Genomic DNA, 18,127 nt, shown 5'->3' on the forward strand with positions numbered 1-18,127 from the left:
ACATTGTACTATGAATTTACAGGTTCTCGAGCGCTCAACCAAATTAAATGAAGGAACCTGGTTTAGACCAACAACAGTACCTAAACCAGAAAAGAAAGAATAAGGAAAATGATTAGACGGTAGGAAATAGGCCCTCTCAAAAGAGAAATCATAACAAAACAAGTAATCCCACTATGATTAAATTTGAGACCCCTTTTTTCCCCACAAATCCTACATCATACAGCTTATTTCTATGTCCGTCTATACCTTTGAAAACTGGGCTAAGACTGATAAAATTACCTTAAAATAGTGAAGTTTCATAATTTATTTATTTATAAGAAATCTGAAAACAGATAGGAACATTCATTCTACTGCTTTCTCCATACACAATATTAAATACAAATTCCCTGAAATAATACATTAATTAGAAGAACAAATAAAAAATAACTATTCTGAAATAAACAATATGTACCAAAATAATTCTATAAATGTAAAAGCAAATAAACATAGTATAATGGACAAAATACATACAAATCATTGTTTCAAATAAATTAAACTACATTCAGGCATCCACACTCAGATATCACACATATAGAAACAACATTTTTGTCAATTACCACTACTCTTAAGCAAATTCAATATTGTTTTTTAAATCTGTTGTTAGTAATGGGAAATATATTTTGTGTCTTGTGTTGTTAGCCGCTCAGTATAATTTTTGAAAACCCACAAAATCCAGTTTAAGGGAAAATAAAAAGATCTCAGAACAAAAAGAGCAAATTTAGATTGCTTAGGTGCAAGTGAAGTGTAACCTTGATAATAAATAGAATATGTACCTTGATTGTAAGAATCAATTTGACCATTCAGTATGTTATATATACAACAAATCTGATGGTAAAACAAACAGTTCAAAAATTCTTATCTGAAAAAGGGATCTTAAATCATTTACTAAATACATAAAAGAGCATGCTCTTTTGAACTTTTTAAAATAAATGTATATTAAAAAATAATTTTGAATTCACTCCAGTAAATTAAATGCATTATGAAAATGCAGATTCCAGGCAGGAGATCCACATTGTCTACCAAATTTCAAATTAAAGTTTGAATTCAAATAAAGCCTCTCAATTGTTAAAGAAGTTGTAGGCTCTCATTAAAAGCCTGAGATGTTGAAAAGCTTGAACAACTATTTAAAACAACTTCTCTCACTGTGTGGTGCATCAATCTTCCCGTTTCAAAAGCATTCTTCTCCCATGTCAATAACATTTGCAGCGATGGTGATGATCAAAAACAACTTTAAGATTCATAACACAGTCAACCTTCTGAAGATCAATGCTATTGATATTATAGAAAAATTAAAATGAAGTCAATGGAGTGTAAGACATACAAATGGACTTATGTTGCATTTCAATTTATTACACTCACACCGGTCAAATTAGTGATTATGATCAGTGTCACTTTGAAGAATGTAATTACAATCAGTACACCTATGTACTATATAGATGGAAGTCCCTTCGCATTGCAATAAATCCAGCTTAATCGAGCTCTACTGCTGGTAATTCTCATCACTGATATCGCTCACTGTTGCTGGAAAATGTAGGGAGAATAAAAACTATGGTAGGGATCGTTTGGTGTGCTCTTTCGTGGTGAGATCACCTTAGTCATAGTCGAGTGTAGAACAATGGCGAATACAAGTGCATTCACTGTTGAATTGCATTTGTTAGCTTGTGTGTGGTCCACGAATGGCCACACACTGGTAAAACATTGGAGAACATTATTAATGACTTCTTTGTGCATTTTGGGAAATCATTACCATCAAGGCAAATGTTAATGACATGGGAGAAGAAGGCTTTTGCAATGAGAAGTGTTCTTGATGCGCCACACAGTGGAAGTCCGAGCACTCGAACTGAGAGGTGTGCTGTTGTGGAGGAATCGATTCGATGATCATCAATGAAATCAACACGCGAATGTTCTGCAAAATTAGGGATTCCAAGATCAGCAATGTTAGACCATATGCAGGACTTTAAAGTTAAATATTTTCATCCAGCCACAGTTAATGAGTTGAGTGAAAATGACCTTGATCGACGTGTTTATGCATGTCAGTTACTGCTTGAACGGTTTTCGAGAGCAAATGACAAAAAGAACATCATGTTCTCAGATAAGTAAATGATATATCGAAGCTCTCGTAATTGAAATATTTTTTCTGGATGAGGATGTCAATCCTCACTTTTTTAAAGAGATCACACACATCCGCCTCATGTTATGATTTGGGCTGGTATGACAGCGGAACATCACTTTGATCCTTATTTTTTTATGGCGCAGTTAATAAACACAGTTATCTGAGAATGATCGATGAGTGATTGCTTCTAGAATAAACAGAAAAATGGGATTGCTGGCATCATTATATTTCAGCAAGACGGTGCTCCAGCAAATTTTGCTTTGAATATCCACAGAGGCCTCAATGAAATTTTTCCCATTTGCTGGCTCGGATGCGGGTCAGAAGTTAATGCTCCATTCCTTTGATGAACAAGAAGCCCTGACCTCACCATATCTGACTACCCATTCTGGGGTTTTGTAAGAGAAGTCCAAAAATGCAGATACGTCATCAACGAGCTGCTCCAAGAAGCTGTTTGATCAGCATTTGAAATGATCACCCCTGATATGCTATTGCGGATGAACAACTGGACATGGAGGCACATATAGCTATGCTTTGAACATGGTGGAACCCACACAGATGTTTTAGATCCATAGAAGGTAAGCTACACCTACCCTAATAATTTCATAACTAGCATAAAGAGACTTCTCGCCCACTTCATACATACTGATGACATATTTCCTTGAATTTCATTGCAAACTTTCCATAAAATTTTTTTTGTACATGTAAAACTTTTTTAGGTGTCCTTTCTAACTGCAAAAGTTATAAAATATGCCTGTACTTTTCAAAATATTTAATCTATGTTTACAATTGTAAAGCTGATGCGTTTTTAAACTAACTAGTGGAGGTTGGACATGTGGTTCATATTTTAGGAGGAAATTAACATGCTAAAGATTTTTTTTAGTAGCAATTAGTTACAGGCCAGTTCAGGGATTGCCTTGGGTTATAAAAAAGTCTGAGCCTATTCTTAGGCGAGTCTGTAGTGTCTAAAGAAAAGCAATTTTTTTTTTTTTTTTTAGCTTACTCAACTCAAAATCATTATTTAGTGATGTATTGCTTCCATCCTGGTTAATGATACACAGATATCCGGACGGATTATGGGTAGAATGGAACCCCAGTATCTGAAGTGATCCTTGAATCACATGTTTGGTTAGGGTTGTTCATCTCATTTTACAATTCCTTTGTGGATATATCATATATTTCTTTGTGTTCACCCTTTGCATTTATTCTTCTTCTCTTACTTTCTAATAATGTTTTGTGGGTTTTAGCTACATCCTCACTGTATCCTTGCTAAGGATGTAAAGATGTTTACATCCTTTGTAACTGAATGATTTGGTTGAGGTTAGTCTGGCTATAGACCCAACCAGAGATCCTGTTTCCTATCTGCTAGTGTTCATGTCCAACCTATGGCTGAAGATGGTTAATGGGTAAGCTAAGCTTCCTAATTCCACCTGATATACATACTTATTTAGTTATTAATTTCAATGTTTGTAGCTACAAAAATTATGATAAATTAAAAATTATTTTTATTAACAAAACTAGAATGGAATCAGTAAAATTGGTACTTGAATAGGTTAATATTTAACATTAATGACAACCATCAAACTGTGGTTGCAATCCTGTAGTAAAAATTATACATTTCTTCTGATTAATGATGTAATTGAAAATACTCTCATAAATGATTTTCTGTAATCTAAACTACAAATCTGGATGGAGTCTAGAGTATAAACAAATATAGTGACAGTTACAAAGATGATAATTTGTGGCAGCCAAATTAGATCCACAATGAATTTGAACTATCTGATTTATTAACTGTTAGGCAAAAATGGTAAATTAAACTGATTAGAAGCAGTCTCTCTGTGGGTTGAACATCCCCTATTTCTTTCTCTCTTCTCATTATAATCTTTTACTTCGTCTGCAATGACTGGAATGGAAATTGCATCAGCCACCACCATTCCATCAATGTTATTATGTTGGGACCTTCTATTATTCAGTAGAACAGCACTTCTTTATTAAAGCTCAGAAAGAATACCCGTGCCTGTGAAACAATCTAAAGACACCGTTTCTTACCTGGTGATTATATAAAAAGCCAAGATAGCAGTGTGGCGCCTACTGTGTAGAATCAGGCTTCCTAATCCTCATAAACTCTAGTCTAATCTGTTCTTGTCCGAGATGGGTGAATGAATCATCCATTCAGAATTAACAGCATAGAATGTGGTAACAAGAAACTACCGCATTTAAGGTTCAGTGGATATTCTTAGTAATGGGAAAATGACTTAAAACATTTTGAGGCTTATGAAGAAGTATTCCAAATGTAGAACTTAGTGATATTAAGATATTTAGATGAATAAAAAAGCCATGATAAGACTATTACTACCACAGAATTATAAGTCAGGATAAGAAAGATCTTCAGAAGACATTATTTAAAAAAAAAAAATGAAGGTAATGTCAAAATGATTTATTGAGATTGACAATGGACATGATTACAAGAAAAGAAAAGGAACTAAATAAACACCTGGTGTATGCATAAACAATTATGCATATTTTTGAACCGCAAATAAAATAAAAAATATGGCAATAATTTTTTTATTTTTTATTCTTATAGCATAATTATCAGGGAAAGCACAGATGAGACTTAAAGCAGTGAAACCCTTCAAGATAGTTACCAAACAAGCAGGAGTAAAACTGACTCTTAATTCATGTAACTGAAAACTTTTGCCATAAAAGATAACCTACATTAAAAAGATAATTACTGTTCTATAATAGCACTGAGAACAGAAATAAAAATTAATGTATTCAATATAAATTTTTTTTAATAGAAATATTATATCTATCTCTACTGTTTACTTCCGTGATTCTTGAAACTATTAGATTTCTAATTAGTTCATACATTTTTTTCTGTAATTAAGTTGCAACATTCTTTTATTTAAAAAAAAATTGTAATCATTAGAGGACATTGACATTATTTTTTAACCGTTTTACTTAAGTGAAATCATGTCAGTCTGAATAACTTGTGATAACAATTAGGCTGTGGTGATTAAAATGATTGCATTAGGTGCATAGGGTAATGACACAGAATTTGATAACTTAAAGAGTAACTAGAGTAATGTAAAAATAAATACATAAAACTAAAAAGAAGAAAATAGGAGTTCACTGTTTTTATTAAAAATCATTTATATTAGATAATGCAAATATTATAAAATAATGTTCAAAAAACCTAAATTAGTGATAACATATTAAGTTTATTTTAATTTTTTTTTTAATAGGGTAATGACACAGAATTTGATAACTTAAAGAGTAACTAGAGTAATGTAAAAATAAATACATAAAACTAAAAAGAAGAAAATAGGAGTTCACTGTTTTTATTAAAAATCATTTATATTAGATAATGCAAATATTATAAAATAATGTTCAAAAAACCTAAATTAGTGATAACATATTAAGTTTATTTTAATTTTTTTTTTAATAAGCCTGTCTCACAAATAATAAGATGCAATCCATGCATTATGTATATTGTGTTCACATTAATTAGTATATTAAGAACTGTAATAGTTGAAGTGAAAAGAAGGTTAGGTCAATTTTTAAATATTTTTATTAAAAGGAAAAAACTAGGGATGATTTTTTTATAAGTTAAAATTATAATTGATAAGGTAATTTAACTAAGTAAAAGTGAGATTCTTGACTTAACTTATTGCTAATTTGTCTATTTATTTGTGTGTAGTGATATAATTGTGAGTGAATATGATTTCTGTTATCTTTGAAATTTTACGATAATGTTTCAGCAAACGATAACGATTAAGCAAAACAATGTGAATGAAATGAATTTCCAACTTACATTTGTAGCTGCTTTCTTTCTTAGGTAGGGGTTGAATGAGAAGCTTCTGCTTCCAAGCCATTTCTGTCAACAGTCTAGGTCCATGGTTTCCCCTGCAATTCTTACATCTTCATCCATTACTGGTTTGTTTCTCAATTGCTATGAGTAAGATGCTTCATTATCTTGCATTTTAATCAATTTAATTGGTGAACTTGCACAGGAACTGGAGATATAATACAAATTTCAAGTATCTGTTAATAATAATGTAATCAACAATGAAAGCAATCATACAAAAATAAAATTAGAAAATTCTAAATAATAAAGAATTCTAAATGTTATACAAAAAAGAATTGTGTAATAATAATTATACATCGAATTTAGTGTAATTACAGATATAATACACATTCAAGCTATAAGTAAGATTTTTTTAGATTAAAAAAACACCTAAATTAAAATTCTTGTTTTTGCAATATTTATTTATTGAATTATTAATACTAATAACTTAATCAAAAAGTTCGTTGGAACTTTGCCGGTAAGATTTCGCAGAACGTCCAGTTCTCCGTGCCGTCCAGGCGAAGTCAATGACTTCATTTACAGTTCTAAACATCACCTAACCTAAAAGTAAAATGAAAATGGGAATAAAAAAATAAATAAACATGAAAACATTATATTTCAGTTCAATTAAATTTGTAATAAAGAATACTTTTAAAAAATACCTCGAATTTTGTTAGACAACGTTCTTTTCTTCCATTTGATGAACCGCGGGACTCGAATATGTCACTTTTTCCTCAAAAAGATGGGTTTACGAATCGCGTCGCTAGGTAGCAGTGCTTGATAGTACTAGGTAGCGTAAAAAGCTTGATAATGTACTTTGAAATAATAGAAATTAAAGAAAATATACGACAGCCTGTTTTAATAATAAATGCTCTTATGTAAATGAAAGTCCTGAAGATAAAACAATTTTTTTAATTCCCATCACTTCATTAAAAAATAATATATATATTACAAAAGATTATAGCTGCTAATAAAACACAAAAAACACGAACAGTAGAAAAGTGTTACAAATGTGGCAACAAAGATTTGTTACATAAAACAGAAATAAATTCGATTGAATTTAGAACTAGAAATAGAACTATTTCAACCAATTGATGGAGAAATAAAAAAAAGTTTATTTAATAACAATATAAAAAGTGTGTCCACGAGGGTTACACTTACAAAAGTAGTAAGTACAATATAATATCACAGATCTTCGATTCGTGGAGGTCATTATACTTTCTTTCTTTTTCCTGTTTAGCCTCCGGTAACTACCGTTTAGATAATACTTCAGAGGATGATATGTATGAGAGTGTGAATGAAGTGTGTAAGTCTTGTACATTCTCAGTTCGACCATAGCTGAGATGTGTGGTTAATTGAAACCCAACCACCAAAGAACACCGGTATCCACGATCTAGTATTCAAGTCCGTGTAAAAATAGCTGGCTTTACTAGAACTTGAACGCTGGAACTCTCGACTTCCAAATCAGCTGATTTGGGAAGACGCGTTCGCTACTAGACCAACCCGGTGCGTTGGAGGTCATTATACTAGTTTTATTAAAAAGGAAAAATATGGTATGAAGTGAATATGATTATCAACAAAAAAAATTGGCGGAGAAATTCAAAAATGTATATTTGTTCGTTCTAGAAAGGCAATACATTTTAATAATAAATTCATAAGATAACCAACAGCAATTCATAAAAAAAATAAAAGAATAATCTATCAAAACGCAGCGTAATCAAAAAAAAAAGTTACAATGAAATTGTAAACCGTACGGTAAAAGTGTGGCAGATATCATTTCTTCTGCTCAAAAAACATAATAATAACAGATAATAAACTATGTTTAAGCGTTCCATATAATAAGCAAACAATACAAAAAAATTTTAATAAACTTACCGGCCCTATTTCATTTATTAAACAACGAATAATCTTAAGAATTGTATTATTTCTATAAATGTGATATGTATTACAAATAAATGAAATCGGGCCGGTAATAGCTTTGTATTTTTTGCTTATTATATGGAATGCTTAAACATTGCTTATATCTACTATTTTATATTACATATATTTAACATGTATTTTTTTTAAACAAAATTCTAAATTAATAACAGATTTTTATTAGAAATGTAATGTCTTACCTTTTTTGATATCAGTATCATTTGTTAAAAACGTTTTATTTATATTATAGAAATTTTTGTTTTTTGAGCAGAAGAAATGATATCTGCGAGACTCTTACCGTACGGTTTACAATTTCATTGTAATTTTTTTTGGATAGTTAATTATAACTAATAAAACATGAAAACAGTAATAAATGAAACATGCATAAAATAAAAATATTTTGTATTACATAATGATATTAAAATTATATTTTATTATATTATACTATAATTTTTTAAATAAAAAGTTTACTTACAGAACAACAAAAATTATTAAATGAAATACATTTAATTCTCCAAAATAAATAATCTGTTCCATGAACTTATAAAATTCTGAGAAATAGTCGTAAACACATAAGAATAGTTTTCATGTTGAAATTCACATCTCTAAGAAGGGAAAAAAATCACTTATTAAAGTAAATGGAATAGTTATCATTTTTCAGACATTGGAAAAACTATACATGATTTAATTGATAACATTTATGACTGTTAGAAATATACATATTTGAGATTTGATGAGTGTCCTTAGAAAATCTTGCTTTGATACTGATTTCACAGCACCTTTTCTAATATGATTTGACTAACACTTTCTTTCTTTCATTTATTTTTTATCACTTTGATTATTCTTTGTCCCCTTCCACAGTTTTTATTTTCTACATTTCTTTCCATTAATAAACTAATAATCCTGGGTGCCTTAATAAATATGGCCTTAATGAATAAATATGACCTATCAACCTAGGTCTTTTTTTAATAAGAATCTGATCGTAGAGTTCCTTTTTCTTTAATTTTGCTTATTTTTCATTTCTCTCAATTTACTTATCAGCTCTCTATTTTCTACCAAAAATTGTTATCCATCTATATTTCTGATACTAATACATTTAAAGATTCCATTTCTTCTATATGTTTTTTTTATTTATTATATATTTATTTTTTTTTGTATGCTGCACTTAACTAACTTGAAACTACTCTCTTTCTGATCATCAAAACATTTTTTCCTCAACCAGCCTTCTTCTGTCACCCTATATTGTATATTCATTTTATTTCTCAAAAAATGCATTTTCTGGCTACTTTCATCTTTTGGATTTTTATAACTTCTATATTCATCCATTAGTAACAATTACATCTTTTGTTAGTTAATGCTTTATACTATCTACTTTCTTCCTTCCTCAAGTTTCTTATTTTTCCTTAATAGCTTCCATTGTTAAGCTTATCTGCTCATCTACAAGAGAATATATATAATATAATATATAATAATGCTTTTTTTAGACATTTAAATTTGTACTGAAAGTTGGCTTTAGTTTTTCCCTTAAATCGTTATCTTTTTGTCTTAACTGTATCATATCCTTTTGTTCCTATTCTCCAGTTGTTTTCAACTCTCCAGCTTAAATCATCATCCTAGAAAAATAAGGTAAATTAGCAGTAAATTATCATTAAATCAGTCAAGGTAATCTGAGGTGCCCATTTATAAACTATAAATCTCCTTGAAAGGAGTTTACTGTCTTGGTCAAGATCACATTGTTTTTTTTTTGTTATTATTTTTCAATAATGAAAATGAATGAATCTGGATTATCAACTAAAAATTATTCAAATCAACAGATTTCCAAATCAAGTTTTGTTTATATTTTTACTTCCCTAAGCTAAAATGTGTTAAAACAAATGAGGTGCTAAAGCGATGTGTTTTTAAGTGACTTAAATAATTTTTATAACTGATAAGATTCCTAATTATAATTTGTTTCAATTCAGTGAAATGATTTTATTCAAAACACTTTTTCTTTCAGTCAATAAGATTAGATTATTTTCCACTGATTTAAGAAGAGCAGTAGTAAATTTTTCTTTGTTGGATGAAGATGAAAATTGAAAAGTGGATGTTGAAAGTTCCAACCTAGTCCTTCAGCAAATGTGAAGCATATAAAAAAACAGTTTGGATCATTTGTAAGAAAATACCTGAATCAATTTGATGAATAAACATAATAGCACCCAGGCTGTTGCAATTTTTTTTTTTGAAAAAAAAAAAGAATAAAAGAAAAATTAGCTAATGGTTTTTGGAGAAAATTTAGGGTAGGAACCCTCTCAGCTGTTAGCAAATTTGTTTATTGGAGCTGATAACAATTAAAAAAAAATTAATATCCACATTTTCAAATTTCACTTAGTCCTTTAGAGAAAATATTGTCCAAAATTTATGCTCTTTATGAAACAAATTTTAGTCAAAAATGTTGTTATTTACTTGCTCAGAATCAAAGAGAAGTATGAGATTTTTTAAATTAATATAGGAGGCACAAAGGATATTACCTCACATCTCCATGTGCACAAATAACATATCTGTACCTCACATTTAGTAAGTACTACATTTTACTTAGTACTAAATTTTTTCTTAGTTACAAATTTGTATCCAATTTCCAAATTTTTTTTTGTTTTATTTTAATCTAAATTTTCACTTAAGTAATCTGTTTATAGTTCGCAAAACAACAATCTGTTACTTTAATAAGAAAATCTAATGAACAGTACAACTCACTTTTAAATGTGTGGAAATGTGATTTCAGAAAAAAAATTGCATATTATGTAGTACCCTCATCAATGGTTTATTGTTAATGACTCAATCTTGAAGTAGCAACAGAACTCTTTTAGTACACAGTACTTTTGTTCTGTATTATACTGGCTCATTTAGTATGTTGTTTTTGTATAATTTTGTTTGTAAATTTCATACTGTTTATTAACCGGCCTTCTATTACATAAAAGGCTGGTTAAACTTCTATGTAATAGTTAATATTTTTATGTGTGTGTCCAGCTTATTAAGGCTATTTTATTATTTTATTGAAGTGGGTAGTGTTTGTATGTGTTCTTTGTATCTAAAGGTGAATGTGCATCCATTGTTAAGTTTTCCCAATGTATTTACTGCAGTCATTGCAGTTTAATTTATATGCTTATCAGTTAGCATATTTATCAGAGTGTATTTTGTTAGCTTGTTTGATATTGAATATTTGTTTTGTGATTTTGAAATTGATGCAGTTATTACCTGCTTTCTTAATAATGAAAAATGTTCTATGATTCTTTTGATGAATGGTACCATTACATATTTTTTTGTCAATAATTGTGTGTTTTTATTTAGTTCTGTATTTTGTGTAACATACTTTTTATAAATGTATTGTGTAGCCATTAGCATGTGGTAAAAATTTTATTATAACAAGTTGTTTATTGTAATTATCAGGTGAATAGTTTGTGTTTCTGGTGATGCACATGTGTGATAAAGCAGCACATTTTTGTTGTATAGAAGGTAATTAGATGTTGTATGGATAAGTGTCTGTTTGTAGTAGAATTTTCTTTAAGTTTTGAAAATGTGCTTGTTATCTACTTTAAGTATGGTAAAAATATTCTTTTAACAACAGTGCAAAACCACCACCTGCAAATTCATTCACCAGCTGCAAAGCCATTGATAAAGTATGAAATAGCTCTGAAGAGATCTTTTGGAGAGAAATTTTGATATACCTACTTAAAATTTTATTTTTTTTTTATTTTTATAAATTGTAAATTTATTATTAGTATTTAACTTTTTTGTAACTTTAGACAACACTTCTGCTTCCTGTAATAAGACATTAAAATCTCAAACAAGTATGTTTATGCATAGTTTATTAATAGGATGTATGGGTCCTGGAGTAGATGCTAACTGCATCCTCTTAAATTTTTTTTTTCTGCAGTCTTAGAATGTCTCAAGGAGCACCTTGGAAAATAAAGAAATGTAAAGTGTAAGAATAAATAAAATAGTGGTGGCAGTAGTCTACATTTGTATGAGTCACTGCAGAACTTGTATTCCTTTTTTTCAGACCGACAAACTTAGTACAACCTGATGGTTCTCAATATTTATAAGGTTTCAGAGAATAATATGATAGAAATTAAAGAGTGTGAAGTAAAGATAAACATGAACAAACTACATTTAATGAATCAATGATTGGAGTTTTACTACATATTGTCATTTCTTAATAGCTTATGATCATAGCATTGATGTCATTTACAAAAGGTAATATCTTACAAAACCGTGTTTTTATTGGTTAAAAATTCCAAGAAACATTGGTAAAATGTACAATCTACTGAAGCACTAACTTATTGTTTACATTAATAGTACTTTAGAAAGCAACTTCATTTTTCATTATTTGAATTTCTTTAACAATAAAGACTAAGTATGTTTGGCAGGAAGTAAATTATACATATCTTAGACCTCACTATCCTGGATGATAGATGGAGAAGGCAGCAGTGGAGCTGGCAAGTGCTACAACAGGATATAGCCAGTGATCATTATGCAACAATGGTTACACTGAAAGACATTAGTTTTAATAGTTATGATCGAGAAACTGTTCCTAGATTCACTGCAGAACAGATAGAGGCTATTACAGGCAAGGTTACCATCAAATTAGCGGCTATTGAACAACTCACGCCAGAAACCCTTGCTAATATAATAAAACAAGAGATGGATAGGGAGATGCACAATGGAGTTAGAAAACGAATGGTGTATTGGTGGACTGGAGAAATCGCTTATCTTAGGCAGATTCTGCAAAATAAAAGACGAATTAAGCAGAGGCTCAGAATAGCAGGTGGACTGAGATATGAAGAGGCCAACATGAGATACATAGAGGCAAGAAGAACACTAAATAGAACAATAAGAAAAGAAAAGAGAGACCATTGGGCAAGGCTATGTGAAGAACTCGTTAAAGATCCCTGGGGCATGGCTTACAGAATAATTACCAAAAGGTTCGGTAGGTGTCTCCCTGTAATTACAAAGGAAGAAACAAAAAGGATAATCCCCAGCCTATTCCCCCATTTCACGCCCGATGAGAGAAGACACACTGAATGTGAGAGCAGACGTTTGGCAATGAGTGAGCTCTTATGCGCTGGACGTATGTTAGCTATAAAGAAAAGTCCTGGTCCGGATTATATCCCAGCGGCAATTATTAAGAAACTTATCAATCAAGCTCCGTGGGAGATGCTAGAGGTGGTCAGCCATGGACTAGTAAACAAGACTTTCCCGGAGTGTTGGAAGGAGGCGAGAGTTGTGTTATTACCGAAGAGCACAGATGAAAGAGGAAATATGACGTATAGACCATTGAGCCCCCTGAACACAATGGGAAAGCTTGTGGAAAAGATGCTGGCTGGCCGCATAGTGAGCGAGGTTGAGGAAGGCTTGGGCATAAGCCCAAATCAATATGGCTTCTGGAAGGGGAGATCCACCGTTCAGACCATCAGTAAGGTGATTAATTGGGCCGAGGAGTCTAGAAGAGGTACTTGGCGAACTAGACAGATTCCATTAATGGCATCACTTGACGTGAAGAATGCATTCGGTACAATAGCATGGAGACACATAAATATGGCCATGGAAGAGAAGAGAATCAGCTCGTACCTGCGGAGACAAAGTGAGGAATATCTCAATGAAAGAAGGTGTAAGATTAGTACACAAGAAGATGAAGTACACTTCAATATGTCAGGCGGTGTGCCGCAAGGTTCAGTTCTGGGCCCATTACTATGGGTCCTGGTCTTTGATGGCGTACTTAGTTTAAGGTATCCAGAAGGGGTACAGCTTATTGGTTATGCTGATGATTTAGCTGTGCTCGTACAAGCTAAAACAATGGAAGAAGTTAAAGATAAGACAAACCTGTCACTAGAAATAGTAGCTAGATGGTTGCGTACAAGAGGGTTGCAATTATCTCTGAATAAGTGTAAATATGTCAAGTTCACCGGACGTAAGGTACTAGAATCGGTTGATATACACGTCGATGGTCACAGAATAGAGGAAGTACAGATGTTAAAATATTTGGGAGTCACATTGCAGAAAAACTGTCATTTTACAGAACATGTTTTAAAAATATGTGATAGTGCAGAAAGAATGATGAAAAGTTTGAATGCGTTAATGTCAAAGAAGAGAGCACCAAGGGCTTCGAAGAGAAGACTTCTTGCGTCGAAAGTGACTTCTGCAATGTTGTATGCCGTTCCGGCATGGTGGTAAGCATTCAATATTGGAAGGAATAGAGATAGAATGAAGAAGATACACAGACAGGGTACTCTTAGGAGTTGTATCGGTCTACAGAACGGTCTCTTATGAGGCCCTCTGTGTCCTTTCTGGAGTTTTCCCTATAGATCTTATCGCTAAATACAGAGTTGAGAAATACTTAGGCAGAACAGATAATGAAACCCACCGGGTTGGTCTAGTGGTTAACGCCTCTTCCCAAATCAGCTGATTTGAAAGTCGAGAGTTACAGCGTTCAAGTCCTAGTAAAGCCAGATATTTTTACATGGATTTGGATACTAGATCGTGGATACCGGTGTTCTTTGGTGGTTGGGTTTCAATTAACCACACATCTCAGGAATGGTCGAACTGAGAATGTACAAGACTAACACTTCATTTACACTCATACATATCATCCTCATTCATCCTCTGAAGAATTATCTAAACGGTAGTTACCGGAGGCTAAACAGGAAAAAGAAAGAAAAGAACAGATAATGAAGTAAAATAAGAGATATATAACTTATGGCAGCAAAGATGGCTGGATGCAGGGGTAGCTAATTGGACTAGATTATTAATACCTGACATATTAATATGGACAAGTAGGCGTCACGGTGAAATGGATTATTATGTTACACAATTTTTAACAGGGCATGGTTGTTTCAATGCATATCTTTATAAAATTGCCAAAAGAAATCAGCCTACGTGTATGTACTGTGTAGAACAAGATGATGTTGAGCATACCATTTTGAGGAGCCACAAATGGCAGGAGTTAAGGCAGTATGCAGGTATTAGAGGGAAAACGCTGAAGGAAACAGTTGACTATATGCTTGTAAGTGAGGTAAAATGGAAAAAAGAAATAAGAACATATAAAATGAAAATAAGAACAGTTTTAAAGCAAAAGAACATAGATGAAAGAAATATGGGGTACTAGTTTGTTAGGTGGGGTGGACAGCCTCAGCAATGAGAGCCAGCCTGCTGAGGTGTGCTGGTTTCAATCATCTGCTGAGGACTCCTTGGCCGTTTGGTAGGAATAAAAAATATCAAAAGATCCATGGGCCACACCACGGCATTGAGGTATGGTGTGGTGCCATAAAGGACAAAAATGAAATAAACCTCAAAAGAGCCACTGGTTAGCCCGACCTGTCATGCTGGTATATTGCCGGTAGGTGGGGAGGGCTAATTAGACTCCCCTGGGTGGCTTAATACCATCAAGTCGGTCCGGCCCAGGGGAGTAGAGGGGAAAAAAAAATTATACATAGTATAACTTTGAAATCAATTATAAAAATGTTAAAAATTATGTTAGATGAAAAGATTTCCAGGAAGTTATTAAATCAGCAAAATAATAATTTTTCAGTTTAGTATTTAACAACTATCATATTTTATTTACTGGTAAGTTAGGTTGTGTAACAAGTGTCTTCATATGTTAGCAGGCAGTAGAGGGTTTATTGCCAAATTAACCAACATCAAAGTGTTGTGTTTAGAATTTCTTAATGAAGCATTGGTTGGGTAATGTAAAATTGCTCAAAAATGAATAAAATAAAATTTTTGAGTAGTAATTGTTTTTGGTAGTTGATTGAGCAGTTAACCAACATTCAAATATTACATAACATACATATATTTGAATTATAAATGTAAACTTTAAAATCTCCTCTGGTGTTAAAGTTCTGTACAATAACGTCTTTCATTGGGATTGTGTGTATCTCAAACCCATCAACATTTTAGTGTTCATTTTCATTCACTGTGCTTGTGCTAAGTGCTACATAAGCATGCTCGCACTAAGTAAAACATTTGAGAAATTTCAGGTTCTTTTAACATGAAATGCTATCTTGCAAAAGAAAATGAAAAATTCCATCAGCAGAACTGATATTCTCAAAGTTAAAACTTATTGTAATCTCTCTTTTTTGGTTGTCAATCTCATGTTTTATTCATTTGTTGTTATATGGTAAACTAATAGTATTCCATATTTATTGAAAATAAAAAATTACTAAATTTATGGATAAATCATCAAATATTAATTTGTATTACCATTCACATCCAAAAAAGGAACCAGAATAAAGAAACTTACAGCTAACGCCAAAAAACAACCTAAATGGTGCATCAGAATACACAAACTCCTCTTTATGTTTAGTAGTTGGAAAACTGACATCTGTTACTTACGTAGTGACACATACTATTTTATATATTGAGTTAACATGGTTTTTTTTTAATTCGCACTGTTCATATATTACTGTTAAGATTTTTTTCTAATTTATACAGCTTTTACTGTTTGATCTGATTGCTATCAGCTACTAAGTGTCAAAAGAATACCATTAGCCATAAAAAAGGGAAATTTAATATATGTGATTTAGTGATTGTTTAATGTATTTGATGTACTGTTTATTATTGTTTTTATGAATGGAAAACTACTTAGATGGAAAATCTTTTGAAATATACATTCCAAAGTAATTAAATTCCTTCACCATAATAAGCAGATGGCACTATCTTTACTATTATACCTACAACTATTTTATTGTAACATTATACATCAATTTGTACCATTATAATATATGTTTGTAATGTTTTTTATTATGATGTGTATATTTTACCTCTATCTTTCAGTAATTGTGCCTATGATGGAATACACTCATTGGAGCTAATAAGGATTACCAATCTCCAGCAAAGTTGAGTATTTTTAAGTTAGCTGTACAATTTATAAATAAACTGTTAGAGGTTAAAAGTTTTTAAAGAGGGTTAGATGTTAAAAGTTGAGTGTTATAAAATGATAATTATCATGTGGTAAAAATTTATGCATCAGATGCATGATGAATCTTTGTTCATCATGCATTTTAAAGGAAAATGCATGATGAACTCTTAATAGAAACATTAAAATATGAAGAGTGGAAGAACAAAGGGGTTCTCTTTATTATAACATTTGTTGATGCAGAAAAGGGATACCCTCTCTTGGATGCAAAAGAACAAAAGGAAAAAAAATTTGGATTGAGTGCTGGATGTGAAGAAATTGTTTGCTAAGGGATTATGTTGAACAGGTTACGGAAAGAAAGATAGTATGACAAAGAAGTGGTGAGGATAAAGTAGACCATGTAAAGGTACAATGAAAATACATCTATTCAGATAAAAACACTAATTATGATATACAGAAACACAAACAAATTTATATGGATTTATAGAACAAACTGAAAACATCCTGATGACAAATTTCATTAATAAACAATATTAATAATTCTTTCCATGTTTAAAGAGAGAAGTAACTACAGAAGAATTTGTCCAATTAATTTCAAATGACATTGTATCAGATGAGACAGTCAGCACATAAAATAAGTAGTTACTGGAATTTGAATATCAAAGCTAGTTTTAGATAAAGAAGGTGATGTCCCATTTACCTCTTAATTCGCAACAAGTTTTCTAATTTCATATCCTTACTCACCCAGCACTCAAAAACTTAATGCACTAAAAAAAAATAAACCTTTTTTTCCTTTGAAGTTATACACATAATTGTTCAATGAGATTAAATTAAAAAACAAGAAAGATTTGAGAATAATCGGTTTCAAAAAGATTTCTGCAACCAGGAATGTTTTTGGTGTTATTTTTAGTTTGATAATTTATTTTCTATTTAATCAGATTTTATCATGCTGATGAAAGAAGTACAATACAATCTGTGATTCTGGAGCATGGCAGACGATTTTGTTAAAACAATAATAATACCGATACCTAAAAAGGTTGGAACCAAAAAAAAATGTGAAGAACATACAACCAGAACATACATTCAGCTTAATATCACATGCTGTGAAAATAATGCTGAGAGTTATGAATAGAAGATTGATTACAAAAATGAAGGAGAATGCTGGGGAAGAACAGTTTGGATTCAGAAAAGGAAAAGGAAAGAACAAGAAAAGCTATTTGACTGATCAAAATGATTATTGAGAGATGTCTTGAAAAAGTTAGAAGATTGAGCTTGTGTTTTATAAATATGGAGAAGGTATTCAGAAGAGTAAAGTGGAAAAAGTTAT

This window comes from Lycorma delicatula, chromosome 4, assembly GCF_047948215.1.
Source record: "Lycorma delicatula isolate Av1 chromosome 4, ASM4794821v1, whole genome shotgun sequence".
NCBI lineage: Eukaryota > Metazoa > Arthropoda > Insecta > Hemiptera > Fulgoridae > Lycorma > Lycorma delicatula.